General features: G+C 46.4%; 1 protein-coding gene across 3 annotated transcripts in view; it reads right to left on the bottom strand.

The window, feature by feature from the left end:
- The window catches only part of KIF16B (kinesin family member 16B), a 254,851-nt gene that overhangs the window by 110,432 nt on the left and 125,275 nt on the right, over positions 1-19,144 (bottom strand). The gene's annotated exons all lie outside the window — the stretch shown is intronic.

Genomic DNA, 19,144 nt, shown 5'->3' with positions numbered 1-19,144 from the left:
ATGTTTTATACGCTTCCCATGATAACTAGAGCACTAATAATAACTGAGTACCAATAATAATTGCCCACAGAAGTCAAATTCATATTTTTACTACTTTATAAATGGTTATATTGTATGGAGGTTTCTCAAGATCCTCCTGTAGTTAGTAGTTATATGATATTGGAGCCATGGGGGTTACAGAGATTATGAACAGATTGACCATAGTGGTAGCAAAATAAAGGGGGCTAGGTCACTGGGAATTTTAAAACAACTCGCTAAAATATTGATAACAAGTTGACTTTTTCTCAAATACTAGATTGAATTACTTCAAGGTTTCACTATACCTTTTAAACAGCATGAACTGTAATTCATAAACGTTTCCTGTTGTGGTGGATAGCAAATACAGCTAAGAAGCTGAACTATGGAAAAATTCATCAGTCAACTGTTTTCCTTGGATAAGATAATCCAGGTTGGCAACAGTTACCTTTACAATGAGCTAACAAAATTTCAAATAGATCTGTTACCAATTTAATTTGGGCTAAAATTGAGAGTAAGATGTCTGGGGGGGTTTGCAAGCAGAACTGAGGGCAGTGCTGAGTGATTTACACGTTTGCTTACTCTGCCTTCCCAGCAAATCCTGAAGATAGCACATAGTACCTGATCCATTTAACAGATGAGAAACCCAGAGCTCAGAGGTCTGAAAGAACTTGTCCAAGGTCACGATGGTAAGATGTGGTGGAACCAGGACTTGAAGCCACGATAGCCTGCTTCCAAAACATCCTCAATTCATTCATTTTATGAGCAATGCTCCAGTTTGTGATATATAATAAGAATATTAAACCCTTCATTGAAACTTATCATTTAGGGTTATATTTACCTTTCTATCAAATGAAAATGATCTGTGGATTACAGGCACTGCCATCCATGAGAAATCAATCACATAAGTATAGTATACGAAAGCTATTTGCCAGTTCTGGAGCCCAATCCATATGCCATTACACTAAGCAGATACAGGGTTTCATTTAAGTTCATATATGATCATTCTCTTTTATATAACGATAAACAGAACTTTGGGAATGCTTCCTAGAATGTATTTTTAGACTTCGGTACAGTTTAGTCTTTCTAGAGATAATTACAGTCAAAAAAAAATAAAATAAAACACTTTACCGGATAAAACACTTTCAAAACCTGAGGATTTTCCTAATAGAACTGTCTTTATTCTTGATTTACACTTTCTGTGAGCATCAGCTCAATGTGACCATCAGCAGACAATGTCGCTCTGCTCTGACAGTGTCACAAGGGCACAGTCATAAGGCAAATGCTGCTCTGAGAGGTTCGAATGAAAATTTATCACCGGACAGTTTACAACGTGCAGGTGCTTGGCCGGGCACTGAGCATGCAATACCCTCACTTTGTTCTCCTAACCCTAGCAGGTCTCACCCCCATTTTATAAAACAGGAAACTGAGGCTTAGATGAGGTAAGTAGCAGAGGAAGGGCTTGAATCAGTTTGGTACTAAATCTGTGCTGCTAACCACTGCAATTGTTGCTAATGAGTTGTGTGGTCTCAAAAAGTCATGAAATGTGAGTTTTAATATCTTCATCTCCAGTGTGACACTCTGAGCACCTACGTATTTTACTGAGCACAGTGCCAGGCGCTGTGCAAGGCACAGGGGATACAGAAGTCCGGAAGGGAGATATGTCTCTGCCCCCATGGGGCTCCCAGTCTGTAAGTGACAGTGGAATAAACATGAGGGGCACACCCAGTGTGTCACGAGCCAGGATGAGGAAGGACACGGTGTTATAACACACCGAGCGGGTGCTGGTCTCAGAATTTGGTAGGACCTAGAATCAAGGCAAGCCTCCCAAGGGAACTTCCACCTAGGCTGTGCCGTTCTTCCTCGTGCATGATGCAGAAGCTCAATAAAGCCAGGTCTTGGCTTCCTGTGAGGGGAGGGGCAAGATGTGAAGCTCAACGGGACAAGAGAAGCCACACGGTGCAGGGCCTTGGAAGTTATACTGAGGACTCTGCACTTGACCCCAAAGACGGTGACAGAAAAGTGTCTTGGAACAGGGTTGTTAGAGAGCCCACAGAGAACAGATGAGAGGAGAAGCCACGAAACACATCAGGAGGCCTGTGTCGTCACGGAAACAAGAGATGATGGAGGCAGGACCCAGGATCACTGGGATAAGGAAATGCCAGTATCTTCTGATACGCAGGGGTTCAGTTGAGAGAACCCGCTAATGGGCTGGATTTTGTTGGAGGTTGTGATGGGAAAGAAAGAGTCAAAGATGACCCTCAGGTTTCTGGCCAGGTCACACAGTGGGTGGGGAAGTCGAGCTTCACGGCCAAGAGGCTGTGCTAAAAGGTCAACTGGTCCGAACACAAATGCTAGTGGTTGTGAGGCTAAGCATGAGTTACTTAATCTTGGATGCTTAATTTTTACAGACTCTGAAGAAAATAACAAGCCCTGCCTCAAAGAAGACAAACATCCGTCTCATCAAACAAGACCGTACATACAAAATATCTGTATCAACATCCACGAAACATCTGTATCAACATCCACGAAAGAGTCATTCTACACCTGGGTCTGAGGACTCGCATTTGACCCTCACAATGGTCCTGTGAGGTAGGCGCCATCTTTCCCGCATTTCACACACGAGCAATGGCCACGCCTCCAGTAAATGGCAGAATCAATCGACTCCAGAGCCCACAGTTTATCTCTATTCTGCCTTCAAGAAAGTAAGCTCATGGGCTTCCCGGGTGGCACAGTGATTGAGAATCTGCCTGCCAGTGCAGGGGACACGGGTTCGAGCCCTGGTCTGGGAAGATCCCACATGCCGCGGAGCAACTAGGCCCGTGAGCCACAACTACTGAGCCTGCGCGTTTGGAGCCTGTGCTCCCAACAAGAGAGGCCGCGATAGTGAGAGGCCTGCGCAGCACGATGAAGAGTGGCCCCCGCTTGCCGCAACTAGAGAAAGCCCTCGCACAGAAACGAAGACCCAACACAGCCAAAAATTAAATTAATTAATTAATTAATTTAAAAATTTATTAAAAAAAAAAAAAGAAAGAAAGTAAGCTCGATTTTACACATGTTGAATCTAATGATTCCAGGGTCAACCAAATTGAGAAGTCCAGCAGGCAGGGGATACAAACGAAGATCTAGCACTTGGGCCGTCATCAAGGATGCAGATACAGACTTGGAATTCACCAGCATCTAGATAGGAATTACCCAGGCCATAGGTATGCAATGTGAATAAAGGAGCTTAGTGCAGAGTCTGGAAGACCACACACACTGCAGTGACTGGCAGAGAAGGATGGGCCCTTAAATGAGGCTGAAGATGAGCAGCTAAAGACAGAGAGAGAGGACCCCCTTGATAAATAATGATTCCCATTTCCTCAAAATTAAGAGTTTAAAAAAAAAAAGAAAAAACAACATAAAGACACTCAGTCCCAAATAGTCTGAAGAGAGAGTCATAATTACAAAGTCAGGGACTATATTTTAAATATGAGGTGATATCAGCTGTTGCTGGTACTGTTTAGTTTCTATTAAATATTACATATTTACTGAACATACTTTAAAATGCACCTCCTTCCATAATCAATGATAATATTTCAAATAACAAACCTCAATAGACTGTAAAATATAAATGTGTGTTAATATCAAGGAAAGAACATCAACTGTTATTGTATTTTAATGTGGCTTCATTTTAAATAAGTGTAATTCACTATCTTACTTTACTGGAATCATCTTGGCCCCAAATGCTAATTTCCTAAATGTTATAATGAAAAGGAAAACCACAAAAGGATATAATTTTTACAGCCGCTTTTAGCATTTTTAAATGACAGCTGGAAGTAACACACACTGTGTTAGGGCCAACAAAAAAGCACAGCATACAACCTATTTTTATGAGAAATGGTGTCTTTTTTTTTTTTTTTGCATTAAAAGACATCTACCATTTTTCAGCGTAACTGCACATCTTGCCATCTATATTCCTGTTATCACTGGCAACGAAAAAGCAAGGGGGTGGGAATTTCTCCGTGCACACCATTACATTGAAAGTGAGACTGTGATTATCAAGAAAAAGGAAGAGAAAGAAATTTTAATGAACTGAAAGCATACATTTCGAGTCCCTGTGTCATCCAAATGGTGATGAGTTTGGAACTTCTCATTTCACTTTCTAAAAGGAGGAAAGTGGCTACTGGAGTCCAGCCCACTCTTGAGTGGCAGCTGTGGGGGAGGTGGCTGGGGCATGGTTGCTGATCTACAGTCGGGGGGGGGGGGGGGGGAGCTCCCAGCCGACGGGGGGTGAGCCAAAGCGGAGGCAGCTCCCACACGGGCATTTGCAGCAAGTACGAGAGCGGCTAAGGGAAGTTTCAGCAAGTACGCGAGCAGCTAAGGGAAGTTTCAGCAAGTATGTGAGCAGCTAAGGGAAAAGTTCTTGGTCAATGGGGAGGCCTGGATTTTTCCTACATGGCTTTCAGGTTATCATCAAATCCGGAGATGACCTCGTGGGCGGGCAGCCCGTGAAGGTGCACAGGGCCCTGCACTCACGTGATACTCCACTGTGGTCACCCTGAACTTCTTCATATTTGAACAAGAGGCCCCACATTTTCATTATGCACTGAGCCCTGCAAACTGTACAGCTGGTTCTGATCACGTATGTGTCATTTTTGAAAGAATCCCCGGCCTGTTGCCTGGGATGTTTGGATTCAGTCCAGAGTCTGGTAAGGGACAGATGGAAAGGATCTGGAAAAGACCAGAACTCAGTGTAGAGGGTTCCCCTCTCCCGCATCCTTCACGAGGGATTAGGGTTTGACCGCAGTGGGTCCTGTAATGGTTGAGCCCAGAATGGCCGAGCTTCTTACCACCTTACCACCCTCGGGAACTCCCTTCCAGCCAGTCTCAAATCACCTTACAGAGAGCAAATCCCAAGGAGACCGGGGGGATCTTGGAGACTAAAGAGAAAGTTTGGATTTGGGTGCTAGAGTTTGTGCAGGTCCTAACCAATCATCTCCCTGACCTTGAGAACCTCGACATTCTAGATATTCTTTAAAGGCTGAGCAGAAACCAGACGCTACCCCAAGGTAGGCAAAGGGAAACTCATGAAAGAAGAACCCGGCCATTCATCCAGACTCGGACTCTGCCTGGACAGGCCCTGCAGTCATTCCTGCGTGCATCAGGGTTCATGCAAACTCGCATTAGAAAGCTAAGAATAGCTGCTTCGTAGAGACAGTTGAAACTGCCACACTACCCACTCCCAGTCTCCCCTTTTTCCCCCTCAAATCAACTTATCCTACAGTAGAGTGACTTCATACAACCGTAATTCAAGGTGCTTATATCAAGATGAGGGTCGCACCATGCAATTTGATCTAGGAAGGTGTGAAATTAAACCTCTTTTAGGTAAAAGAGTTTATAACAAAAATATCCCTAGGGCTTCCCTGGTGGCGCAGTGGTTGAGAATCTGCCTGCCAATGCAGGGGACACGGGTTCGAGCCCTGGTCTGGGAAGATCCCACATGCCGCGGAGCAACTCGGCCCGTGAGCCACAATTACTGAGCCTGCGCGTCTGGAGCCTGTGCCCCGCAACGGGAGGGGCCGCGATAGTGAAAGGCCCGCGCACCGCGATGAAGAGCGGTCCCCGCACCGCGATGAAGAGTGGTCCCCACTTGCCGCAACTAGAGAAAGCCCTCGCACAGAAACGAAGACTCAACACAGTCATAAATAAATAAATAAATAAAAGCCAAAAAAAAAAAAAAAAAAAAAATATCCCTAGTACTCTGGGAGTGGTTTTCTGATTAACTTTCAAATCCCTAGTCTAGAAAGTACTGGTAAAGACTTCCCAGAAGCCAGTCTTAAGCCTTTCGCATTGCAAATGAAAAGTGCTCAAAGAAACAAAGATTGCTTTAAAAAAAAAATAGTAAAATTTGATACCACAGCATTTTAAGTGAGTTTCTCCTCAGCCTATTTCTCACAACAGTGGTATAACCTTCTCCAATAAAGCCAGCCAGGACCACCGGTAAAACCCAGGAGACTTACCTGATCGAACATAAGACCAAAGGTAGTTAGAAGTACACGGCACTCGAGAGATCATGCAATCAACTCGGCACACACCCCCGTACCCCACCCAGACACCCTGCTCCTGCCCTCCCACTACTTTACAGGCCAGTAGACTGAGGCCTGGTTGGGCGGGCGGGGGCGGATCAGGGAGAGGCCCAAGGTGACCTCCTCTTTAGAGAAGTCAAGAGCAAAGTTTACCTCTTCCTACTCCTCCTCCATTCCTACTTCAACTCTGGAATTCCATCTCACCTCCTTAACCAAACCACGGCAACGTGTACCCCAGAAACAGCCTCCCAGAGTTGAATATGATTCACCGTTCCCAGATGGACCTCTCCCCTGTGGACAGACCAGAACAGTGTGCCACAGGGAATGTTCCTGCCACTTCATTCAGCCATGCCTGCCACACGTCCAACAAACCTTTAACAAGCACCTACTATGTGCAAGGCAGTGTGTCAGACATACAGAATGGATAAACTTCTTCAGGTCTTAAGGGTGAATTGTAAGTGAAATATGGATGCATATGGATCACACAGAACGTGAGGTGCCCAAGGAGAAAGTTCCAGTTTTTCCTTGCCGGGGTGGAGGGAGAGCATGTATAGCTGCATGCATGGGAGGAGGCCTCGCTGTCTGTCTGAGCTGGGCCTTGCTTGACAGACGGACAGAACAGTGGCCATAGTGTGGGGAGTGGGAAAATCGAGTGCAACAAACATAGAAGAAGGAAGACGAAAGAAACAAGCAAGGCACTGAGCACGGGGAACAGGAGCTAGTGGCTCACGCAGCATCAGTTCATTCGATCAACAAGCCATTCACGTGCCCGGCGCTGTCCCAGGCCCTGAGACTCAGCGAAAGGCACCAAGCCCCTGCCGTCATACACCTTCCATTCTAGTGGGGGTGGGGGGGAGAAGGACAGCTAACCAACAGTGAAAATGTCTCGTGATACGTGCTGTGAAATAGCCTGAAGCCAGGAGGGAGGGTGGAGAGAGAGCTGATCGAGGGCATGACTAACACGCAGGGGAAGCCAGGCCAATGACCGGGGACAACGTGTGGCACGCGGGAAGCACAGCAAGACTGGAATGGCGAGAGCAGGTGCAACCAGGGGACAGTGATGGGATGAGAGCAATTGTGGCCCAAGAAGGGGCCGTGGCCCAGACCACCCGGGGCCCTACAGGTCACAGAGGACAGGCAGAGCCCTGTCCACCAGGGCTCCTGGAGGACAGAGACCCAGCTGAGCCGTGTATCCTGAGGGCCTTCTGCAAGGCACGTAGTAGGTGTTCAACTAATGACCGCTCCGGGTAGAGCTTTGAAGTCAGCGACATGAGGCTGACAGCCAGACCCCAATTACACAGAGTCACGGAACACCTGGGCGAGGAGGCGATGACGTCAGCCAGGGCAGAGTTCTCTGTGCCCTAGGAAATAACAACCGGCGGTGCTTCCAGCCTTCTCAAGATGAAAGTAATTAACTGCAGCAATGGTAGAAAATAGAGGGGAGTAAAATACAGTCAAGTCCCTCACCACAATCGCGGCACCTTGGTAAACAGCCTTCGGCCTCACAGCCAAACACACACGCACACGGATGAAAGCCAACCACAGAGTTTATTGTGTAGCCTTTTCCTCTTAATACACACCTTGGACAAATCCCCAAATCATTAACTATCATTCCACAACACAGTTTAATATCATGCCATTTCAGAATACAGATGCACCATGCCTTATGGGAGCAATCTCACATGGCTGGAAATGTACATGGCAGATGATCCTGATGAAGCGGTTTGATGGGATCTACACGGGGTAGCCGAAGAGGAGGTTCGTTTAGGAAAAGAGAAGCTGTGCATATTTGTGGGCAGAGAAGGGGGGTTTGAAGACGTGAAAAAGACTCAAAATGCACCACAGCTCCTCTGCCCTGGCAAGACATTCCTGAAGTGAAGAGCTCTGCAGGTCTGCTTTGCACACCTGTACTCCTTTGATACCGCGTGCTGAGGGACACGACACTCACACGCTCAACCAGGCAGGGCTTGAAACATGAGCCTCACATCACGGGGCTGAGGGAGGTCTCGGCAGCACCTGTGTACCTCCACGGGGCTGGCCGCCCTCCCCCAGCCCTCCCCTGCCATCGCCTCTTCTAGGTCTCAGGCCTCCCTTCCTGATTTCTCTCTGACGTCTCTCTCCGTCCCTCCCCTTGTTGTTTTAATGTAAGCAGCAGATATCGTCAAATAAAGAATTCTGGGGCGTGTGGATTTAGCTGACAAATAATAAAGTGGGAAAGATTTATATAAGCTGATTAATTGCAATGTAATCAATTTATGTGGGCAAAAAGAAGAAACAGTTCCAAGAGTCCTCAATGATGAAGCAAGAGTCACATGATGATATAAACATGGGATGAAGAAGCGTGTTGGATGGCCTGGGGACAAGTTCCCAGGAAAACAGTAAAAGAAAAAGCAGAACACAGAGCTGTATATAGAGTGAGAGCTCAATGTTGTTTTTTTAAAATACTTTTTAGAATGCATGATTATAGTACCTGATGTACAATTAAACATATATAGTATAAAATATAAGTAAATATTACAAATATAAACCAATCATTATTTCTTGGTGGAAGGATTGTGAATGCTTGTGATTACTTTATTCATTTCTGAATGTTTTACTTTTTTGTAATAAGCATTTCAATTTATAATGAGACAAACTACCTGTTTCAAACATTTTTCTCAATCTACTGTGATTATAGCAACTGTTTTACTTCCTTTTTGCGTCTACAAATCTCTAGTTGATTTCCATTCATCTCCAGCAATGACGATGATTAACCTCAGTTAGATCATAAAATTTGGGGGTTGCTGATGGTGACTAAATATCTGAGGTCACTGATGTGGGACACAGCTGTTCGAGGTTAGGATTACGGTCTGGGATAAAAGAAGGGGGTGGAGGGTCCTCATTACGGCACAACAATTCACACACACACACACACACACACATTCAATCAACAGTTGCTTCCCAAACACCTACTTAGTAGCAGGGGTACATTATTAAGAAAATCAAACCTTTTCACTAAATATACTAAAAATATTCCATTAAATACCCAGACCAAGAGTGGGCAAATAGTTGCACCAAAACCCACAATTTCAGCAACTATTTAAAGTGCTACCACAGAGACAGGATGCTATATATAAAGAGCCAAGGAGATGAAATCTGGGCTGGGGTTGGTAGGGCCTCCCCGAGGAAATGACACTGAAACTGACATCTTAGAGAGGATGTGGGATTTAGCCACGTGAAGAGCGGGCGGACACGCGGACGAGCGGTCCAGGAGGAGGAATCAGCACGTTTCCAGCAAAGGCCTGGAAGCAGGAACAGATATGTATGTACATCAGGAACCTTTGCCTGAATCAGCAACAAGCTCTAATCAAATGAGTCGACAAATTACAGAGAGCTCACGGCAGGTAATCAAGTTAATACAAGATGTTACTTCAGAGGAAAATCATGCTGTCATGTAGGACGAAGAGGAATCTGCTACCTTCCACCCTTGCCCATAACTGCTATCCATCACTGCACTGGGCAAAGGCTCACTTCCTCAGCTGGCCCATACAATTCAGCTTTAGATCATGCAATTATACAATGAGGGAAGCAGAAATGCTGCCCCTGAGCAGACAACGCAAACCTGAAGGAACAGAATGAAGACAGACTGCACTTGGAATCCTACAACTCATTGTTCCGCTCCTTTTTTTATTTTTTAATTAATTAATTTATTTATTTATTTTTGGGTGCGTTTGGTCTTCATTGCTGTGCGCGGACTGTCTCTAGTTGTGGTGAGCGGGGGCTACTCTTCATTGTGGTGCGTGGGCTTCTCACTGACTGCAGTGGCTTCTCTTGCTGCGGAGCATGGGGTCTAGTTGCATGGGCTTCAGTAGTTGTGACACACGGTCTCAGTAGTTGTGGCTCACGGGCTGTAGAGCGCAGCAGTAGTTGTGGCGCACGGGCTTAGTTGCTCCGCGGCATGTGGGATCTTCCCAGACCAGAGCTCAAACCTCTGTCCCCTGCATTGGCAGGTGGATTCTTAACCACTGTGCCACCAGGGAAGCCCCCATTCTGCTACTTTGGAAACAGGAAACAAAGAAGCTCATCATTTAAAGTGGCTCACAGTGGAGTTATATTCAAGGACAAGAAAGAAAAAGCTAAGTCAGTACAGACAGACTTCACTTTACTGCACTTCGCAGATATTGCTTTTTTTTTTAACAAATTGAAGGTGTGTGGCAACCCTCCATCGAGCAAGTCAACCAGTGCCATTTTCCCAGCAGCATTTGCTCACTTCACGTCTCTGTGTCACATTTTATTTAATTTTTTTAACGTCTTTATTGGAGTATAATTGCTTTACAACGTAGTGCTAGTTTCTGCTTTATAACAAAGTGAATCAGCTATACATACACATATATCCCCGTATCTCCTCCCTCTTCAGTCTCCCTCCCACCCTCCCTACCCCACCCCTCTAGGTGGTCACAAAGCACCGAGCTGATCTCCCTGTGCTATGCAGCTGCTTCCCACTAGCTATCTACTTTACATTTGGTAGTGTATATATGTCCATGCCACTCTCTCACTTCGTCCCAGCTTACTCTTCCCCCTCCCCGTGTCCTCAAGTCCGTTCTCTACTTCTGCATCTTTATTCCTGTCCTGCCCTTAGGTTATCGGAACCATTTTTCTTTTTTTTTTAGATTCCATGTATATGTGTTAGCACACGGTACTTGTTTTTCTCTTTCTGACTTACTTCACTCTGTATGACAGACTCTAGGTCCATCCACCTCACCACAAATAACTCAATTTCATTTCTTTTTTTGGCTGAATAATATTCCATTGTATACATGTGCCACATCTTCTTTATCCATTCATCTGTCGATGGACACTTAGGTTGCTTCCATGTCCTGGCTATTGTAAATAGAGCTGCAATGAACATTTTGGTACATGACTCTTTTTGAATTATGGTTTTCTCAGGGTATATGCCCAGTAGTGGGATTGCTGGGTCGTATGGTAGTTCTATTTTTAGTTTTTTAAGGAATCTCCATACTGTTCTCCATAGTGGCTGTATCAATTTACATTCCCACCAACAGTGCAAGAGGGTTCCCTTTTCTCCACACCCTCTCCAGGATTTATTGTTTGTAGATTTTTTGATGATGGCCATTCTGTCTGTGTCACATTTTAGTAATTCTCACTATCCTGAAAACTTCTCATTCTTATCATATTTGCTACAGTGATCTGTGATCAGTTATCTTTGATGTTACTATTGCAAAAACATTGTGACTCTCTGAAGGCTCAGATGATGGTTAGCATTTTTTAGTAATAAAGTGTTTTTATATTAAGGTATGTACATTTTTTTAGACATAATCTTACTGCACACTTAACATACAGTATAATGTAATACTACAGTATAAACAATTTTTAAATGCACTGGGAAACCACTTTCCATGACTCTCTCTATTGTGTATCTGCTCTATCACGGTGGTCTGGAACCCGGCCCGCCACACCCCTGGGGCCTGCCTGAAATTGACGTTGCTCTCTGTTAACGGAGGAAGAAGCTCACTTTTTTCAGCTGCGTTCACTGCAAGTTCCCCAAAACTGTGCAACTTCACAAGCTATTTAAGGCTCTACAGCAACTGCCAAGTGAGTAAATGGTCCATGAAAAAGCGACACCACTGAAACCAAAGACTGGAGAGGAAGTCAGCCTTGCAGCAAAGCAAACTTTTGAAAGATGGAAAGGCCCAATAAAACAAACCAGCAGAGACAAACACAGTAAATAACCATCAGCTAAAACACAGCCAAATCACCAGCACCATAAATATTGCCAACCACTATATGTATAAAACTTGCACGCTCAAGGTCAGCAAGAAAAAAAAAGGATAAAACAATGTGTTAAGTCCCAGAAAGTGAGAGAGAAGAGAGAAAAGTGGGGCTAGCAGGGCACTGTATGCATGGGCAACGCAATCTTTCCTCCCAGGACCCGTAGTGAGGACATGACCTCACCTGACGGTGCGGGTCTTACCAAGAGTTATCTCCAGCTACGACCAGGCTCTGTTTCTGAAGCCCTTTTTACATTGGTATGAATTAAGGGGAAGAACTGAATTCACTTAGTTCACATGTATTACATGGCTATTAAGTTCCAGGTGCTATGCTGGGAACCGAGTGAACAGATTAGATCCTGTGCCTGTTTCCTGGAAGCTGACAGAAATCTAGAGGGAAGCTAAGCTCAGTACAGCAAAGGACGCACCTGGTTACTGATGTTCTCTTACTCTCTCCCCGGTGTGATGTATTTATCCTTCCAGTTGAAGGAAGGGAGAGAGGGAGGGAAGGAGGGAAGAAATAGGAAGGGAGAGCCTAAGGAAGAAATAGGGAAGGGGTTGGAGGGAGGAAGGAAAATGAAACTACTTTCTTTTCCTACAACTGTTGTCAGCTGGTAAGAAGTCCTCACCAGTACTGTATCTTGGTGCTTTCGGCTTTCTGCATCGCAATCCCGGAACTCCTCACGCGGAATATAGTTCCTTCCGGCTTCACATTCCGAAACCCCATCCCTACTCTAAACCTGAAGGAGCCGGAAGGCTGGAGCGAACCACACACGGCACGGAGCTCTGCACGGGACAAATGAGGTGCCTGATGAACCCCGGGTGATGATGAGGATGCCCAGGACAGGCTTCCAGAGAGAGCCACTGTTAGCAGGATTGCCTAGACTCCAGCTGCTGCAAATACAGCTCAGAGCTGCATCCAGGAGGGTGTGTTCGTATCAACACAGTCTATGAGCCAAGAGGATCCCTTTCCAGTTTGCAAGGAAAGGGAAACTCTCGCGTGGTATTGGTGGGAGATAAATAGTGGCGATACGTACAACCATCCTATAGAACAGTTTGTGAACATCTATCAAGAGCCTTAACACTATCAATATGTACACCCTCTGGCCTGGTAATCCCATTCTACTTTTTCTCACCTGAGGAAGTAATACTCACGGATAAGCACAAAGATTTAGCTACAAATGTGTTCACCCCAACTGCCTGCCATAGTTCAAAGCTAGACAACAAAACGCCTACCAACAGAAGATAAGTAAGGTATGGCAATATCCATACAATGGAATCTCACATGGATGTTAAAATGATGTAGGTTAATACATATGAATGGGAAAGATATATAAGTGCATAAAACTGTTACAAGCCCAGTGTGAACCCATCCTGGTAAAAGAACACATATAAATGTATATAAGTATAAATGTATGTATGTAAATGTATGTACATATACATGCGCACACACAGAGAGAGAGACAGAGATGGCTAGATGGTGGGACAGAGGTATAGACTAGAATATACAGCAACATGTTCACTGCCGTAGTTTCTTCTTTTTTGCTTGTTTGTGATTTCTGAATTTTCCATAATGATTAACACATGAAAATTAAAAGTTAGGTTAAAAATAACCATCACTCATCTGTCCTTATCCCCTGATTGTCGATGACTTCAGACAGTCCTCAGAGTCAGGGGCCTTGCACTGAGCCCTGAGTTGGCCCTGACGCCCATCAACCCCATCAGCACTACATTCCATAAAGCTCCTTGGACGGCTCGCCAAAGAGGGGTTTGATTTTTGACTTCAGATATTTTTGGCCCAACCGCATTTGAAACCCAGGCATTTCTCCTCTTCAGAATTTCTTCAAATGCAGTATATCCATTTAAACAAGCTCGCCACTGGTTAGTGCTTAAAGGAGGATAACGCACAAATGAAATTTTCTCCCTTTATTTTTAAGACTGAAATGAACTTGGAATGTATATAATTTTGCTCAGAGCACTTTCAAAAAGCTGTGAAAGCTCCAGCTTTCTGCCAAGTTAGCCGCCTGTTTGCAGCCTCAGAGCAAGACAGAGGATGCCTGAGGAGTGGGCTTGGTTTCTTCTTAAAGACACTGGGCCATGAGGAGGAATGTTTCCCCTGCAGCGAAACTGTTTCCTGGCAAAGACCCTGGCTGGGCGCTTCTCCAAAGCGGAGCTGACTCCCAAAGGAAGTCACCAGGCTGCTCTGCCTCCTCCAAAAATTCTCTGGCACTAAGTGCCACGCATGTGTGCCTACAAATCCTGGTTTCCAGAAAGCCTACGATGCGGGCCAGCAGTGAGTTCCTAAACTACCTTAGAAACGATACATCCAACATGACGTGCCCAGTGGGGCTGATAAAATGTTCCTGGGTAGCAAAGACTTCACTTTTAAAAAGTCCAAATCTTACTATGATTCAGAGCATGGGTTTTTTCGGAGAAAAATTCTCTTTGGAGAATTACTAGGTTGCCTGTTGAGACCGACTGCTTTGAAGATAAGTTGGATCTTACTGGATACAGTAATTTGCAAACCTGATGTAATTCTTTCAGAGAGCTTTGCTCTAAGAGGAACTGAGTACTAAGTAGCATAGATTTTTAATCTGCTGCAAAAAAACATACTCAGGTCTATAGGATACCAAGGAAACCAAGAGATGTGAATGTGCAACAGTCAAGAAAGCCACAAAACGTGCATGAAGTACATCTGTGTGCGTGAGAGCCTCACAAAGATAAGGCCCAGCTAGTCTGGAGATGCTAAACAGCGCGTAAGGACCCACCTGAAGCATGAGGCACCTGGACACCGAGGAGCTGACACATCTCCCGCGCTGAGAGCATTTCGGCTGCAAACCTACATCTTGGTGAACGTCTGTGAAGTGCCCACTGCGTGTGAGATGCTGGAGGTTCAAAGAGGAGCAGGGCACGGCCCCGCCCTCAGGAAGCCTAGTGGGGAAGCAGGCACCAGCATCGACTAAAGGAATCGGGAAAAAGCTATGATGATAAACATGTGCACCAAACACCTGCCAGAGGACGAAGAGGAAGCACTTCGCTCAAACTGAACATGCACAGAGTGCTTCTGAGGAGACAGTTCCTACACTCACCTTGAAAGATAAAGAGGACTGCCCACGGGAAGAAGAGTGGGAGGGTTCTGTGGACAGTCTTATAGGACTTGGCCTGGAGAGAGGTGTGAAAGACGTTCTGTCCACTTAAACCGAAGCCTGAAGTTCAAGGTGGAAAGTGGCAGAAGATAATGGTGGGAGACAAATGGGTGCTTATGTCAGGGCCTGGAGGGCATCCCAGAGGCACTGAGGGCCGGGCCACTTGCTGGGAAGAGAAAGGGCTCCTGCAGGATGAAGGGGTCACCACGAAGGGCTAAGGGGGTACGGTGAGCCCCACCCTTCGGCTCAAGGCCAGACAGGTTCCAGGGGCAGGTCCGCGAGTCCCCCCTGCGTCGCCTCGTAGAGGAAACCAGGAATCACGTGCAGGATCGCGAGGGCCCTGATGACTCCAGGGCAACAGGGGCTCCTCACGGACGGACCATGTCGGCCACTTAGAGAGGAAAATCCCTCTGGCTCATTCCCCCACGATGATGGGCAGCAAGATTCTCAGAGTGAACTTGCTCGAGGTGTGGGTGGGCACAGCAAGAGGGAAAGAGCTGGGCAGACAGAGTCCCTGGGTGGAGCCAATTCGGGGAGAAAAATTATTTTCTCCAGGGATACTGTGGGCCGTGACTTCTATTAGGTAACTGGAAAGCTGGCTGGTGCTTAAGGGAAAGGAGCAGCTGACACTAAAGAAGAGTCCCGGCCTCTTAACAAAGACGTGTTCATGAGGGTTGTTTTTTTTTAAATAAATAAATATATTTATTTGTTTGTTTATTTTTGGCTGCGTTGGGTCTTCGTTGCTGCACGCGGGCTTTCTCTAGTTGCAGTGAGCGGGGGCTACTCTTCTTTGCGGTGCGCGAGCTTCTCATTGTGGTCACTTCTCTTGTTGCGGAGCACAGGCTCTAGGCGCGCGGGCTTCAGTAGTTGTGGCATGTGGGCTCAGCAGTTGTGGCTTGAGGGCTCTAGGGCGCAGTCTCAGTAGTTGTGGCGCACGGACTTAGCTGCTCCACGGCATGGAGGATCTTCCCGGACCAGGGCTCGAACCCATGTCCCCTGCACTGGCAGGCGGATTCTTAACCGCTGCACCACTGAGGAAGTCCCTTCACGAGGGTTTAATAAGAGAGGAACAAAGAAGAGAGGAGGTTTGGGGCAGGGGAGGGGGCGGTGCTGGGGGGCAGCTAACATTTATTAAGCCAATACTTGGCGTCAGGGAATCATTAAGAAGGCGAAAAGCCAGTTCGCCTAAGAGGGAGAAAGTTTTAAAAGCAGGAGAACGCTGATCCCAAACTGGTCCTAAGAGAGGTAAATACGGGGTAAGGGACCCCAAACTCTGTCACCAGGGCCGGGCCACCTGCTGAAGCCTGTGAGACCCATCGCAGGGTAGGTGGATACAGACCCCCTACGGTGAGGAGCCGGGCACTGCGGCCAGGGGCCTGGGTGGAGCTGCACAGCTGCCCTCACTCAGAGTCAACCCAGAGGAGTCCAAGCGTCACGGGCAAAGACAAGGCTCCCGGCTCCCCGCTTTCCGCCAGGCTTTACCACAGTCTTCCCTGTGCACTGAATCACGCTCCAAGGGAACTGAGCCCCAGCACAGGCTGGCCAAACAAGGGCCCTCACCCAGCAGCTGAGTGGATGCGGAAAGAGCAGGAGGACTTGTCTACGGGGGACCCGCGTTCACCCTGCGCCTGTGACAGGCTGCAGAGGCCCCCGTGCTCCCCACGGGGCACCTGGCAGCTGACCCTGTGCTCACGTGCAGTCACTTCCAGGAGGAAGTTCGCGGCCCGGGGCCCGGTTTTTCAAGGCAGTATCCTCCCTGCCTCTCGACAAGCTGGCCCTCCTCCCATATCTGTATTTCAGCTGGAGAGCATGTGACACCAAACCAATTATTTAAGCCAGAAAATGGATGTCACCAGCTTTTCCTTCTTCCCCTCCCACATCCCACTGTCCATTCGGGCCTCATCACTTCCCGCCCTGGGCGCCTGTGCAGCCCACCCCTGCCTCTAGCTTCCTTCCACTGCTGCCTCAGTTCAGGCCTCACCTCCACGTCCTTCTCACAGCTCCCTCGGCGCCCTCACTGTTCCCTCTCGGGGCAAATATGATCACATCTCTCCTTGGCTAGAAACACCTCCTGAAGCCCTACCCCACGGACTGGGCATTGAGATACAGGCGAACGAGCGGGTTGAACTGAACTTGGCAGGGCTTGAGGGAGGTCATCAGGAAATGGATCCTTGTCAGATGGACACTCATCAGTTATTTACTAAACTTACTGGGGGAGCTGAATTTCAGATCTTCCATCTTTCTATATTTCCAAACACTATTTTCCAGATTGGAAATTCTTAAAGAAAATGGAAAGAAAACAAAGAGTGAAGAAAAACCACAGTGAGGTACCACGTCACACCCATTAGGGCGGCCACTATCAAAAACAAAACAAAACAAAAGAAAAAACTAACAAGAAAAAAACCAGAAAGTAACACACATTGGTGAGGATGTGGAGGAACTGGAACCCTAGTGCACTGTTAGTAGGAATGTAACATGGTTGCACCTAAGATAGAAAACAGTGTGGCAGTTTCTCAAAAAAATTAAAAGCATAATTACCATATGATCCAACAATCCCACTTCTGGGTATATACCCAAAAGAACTGAAAGCAAGGGCTCTAAACAGATATTTGTGCACCTGGGTTCAGAGCAGCATTATTCACGATTGCCAAAAGGTGGAAGCAGCCCAAGTGTCCATTGACAGATGAATGGATACATAAGATGTGATATATACATGCAATGGAATGTTATGCAACTTTAAAAAGGAAGAAACTCTGATACTTGCTACAACATGGATGAACTCTGAAGGCATTATGCTAAGTGAAAAAAGCCAGTCACAAAAAGATAAATAATATATGAATCCACTTATATGAGGTACCCAGAGTAGTCAAATTCAGAGACAGAAAATAGAATGGCGGTTGCCAGGGGTGAGGGGGAGGGGGGTTGGAAGTTACTGCTTAATGGGTACAGAGTTTCAGTTTTATAGGAAAAAAGTTCTGGAGGTTAGCTGCAACACACACTTGTGTGATGTGAACACATTTAACACTACTGTACGCCTAGAAATGGTTACGATGGCAAATTTCATGTTAAGTGTATCTTAGCACAATTTAAAAACAAGAGTGAAGAAATGAGTTAGCAAATGCTTATGAGTATAGAGAAAATAATTCTCTGTTGTATTCTGGGCCGTACATTTTATTCATAATCATACATTCTAAACACACTAACCAGAACTTATAAAAACGTTCCATGTACACAGGTGCTGTGAATGTGCCAGCAGAACCTGAGATGCCATCTCTCCTGCTCCATCCTCCCAAACCCCGAAGTGCATTTCCTCAAAGAATAGACATCTGTTGATCAAAGCAAACTGCTCACGCCCAGGCACAGCTTTCAGAGCGCCCCCCAGTCAGGCCCCAACCTGCGGAATCCTCTTATCTCTTCCCAAGCTCAGCATGACTCTGGCCAGCACTCACCTTGTTTGCTCATAAAATGTTCCTTCCCAAAACATCTCTCCAGGGGAAAACCTCTTCCTGCAAACATCTCAGGGCCCAGCACAGAATCTAGTTTTTTTTGTGAATCTTGAATAGAATTCTCAAGTAGAACAGAAGGGAGTGATTTGGGGTTCCTACCTGGCGGGCATCCAGGGCTAAATCTCTGGTTAGTGTTCTGTCCGCTTTGTTCTCAGAGATAAGGCATCTTAATAGACTTCTAACGTCTTCATATCCTCAACTACGGAGGAGAAAGTGCTAGACCAGGGACTTAGGAGGGTTACTACTTAAGGCTCCTCACAGCCCTGCTATGCCCTCCACACCACCCTCCTCTTGCCATGGGCCCCAGCTATTTACTACAGGCTGCGCATTGCTATGGCAATGAGAGTTCACAGAAGAGGGGGAGAATTGGGGAGGATGTTACATAGGGGACAAGGCCTGGTCTCCATAAGCGTTGAGGACAAGTGGGTTCCCGTTATTTAGGCTTAGGGCACAGATCCCATGATGCTGGCTGGAGGTGATCTCAACGTCAAGAAAGATTCTTTCTGAAAGTCTCTGGTTTTCTAAATCACCCAACACATTACAAGGCATGGACACCGGAAGAGAATCCCTTCCAAGAACGTCAATTTGCACCACTCCCTTCCCATTGGCCCTCCCAGGTCACAGGCTACTAATCCTGAATC

Source organism: Balaenoptera acutorostrata, chromosome 15, assembly GCF_949987535.1.
Source record: "Balaenoptera acutorostrata chromosome 15, mBalAcu1.1, whole genome shotgun sequence".
Taxonomy (NCBI): Eukaryota; Metazoa; Chordata; class Mammalia; order Artiodactyla; family Balaenopteridae; genus Balaenoptera; species Balaenoptera acutorostrata.
The sequence above is the reverse complement of the archived record's forward strand: the minus strand, read 5'-3'. Positions and strand labels throughout refer to the sequence as shown.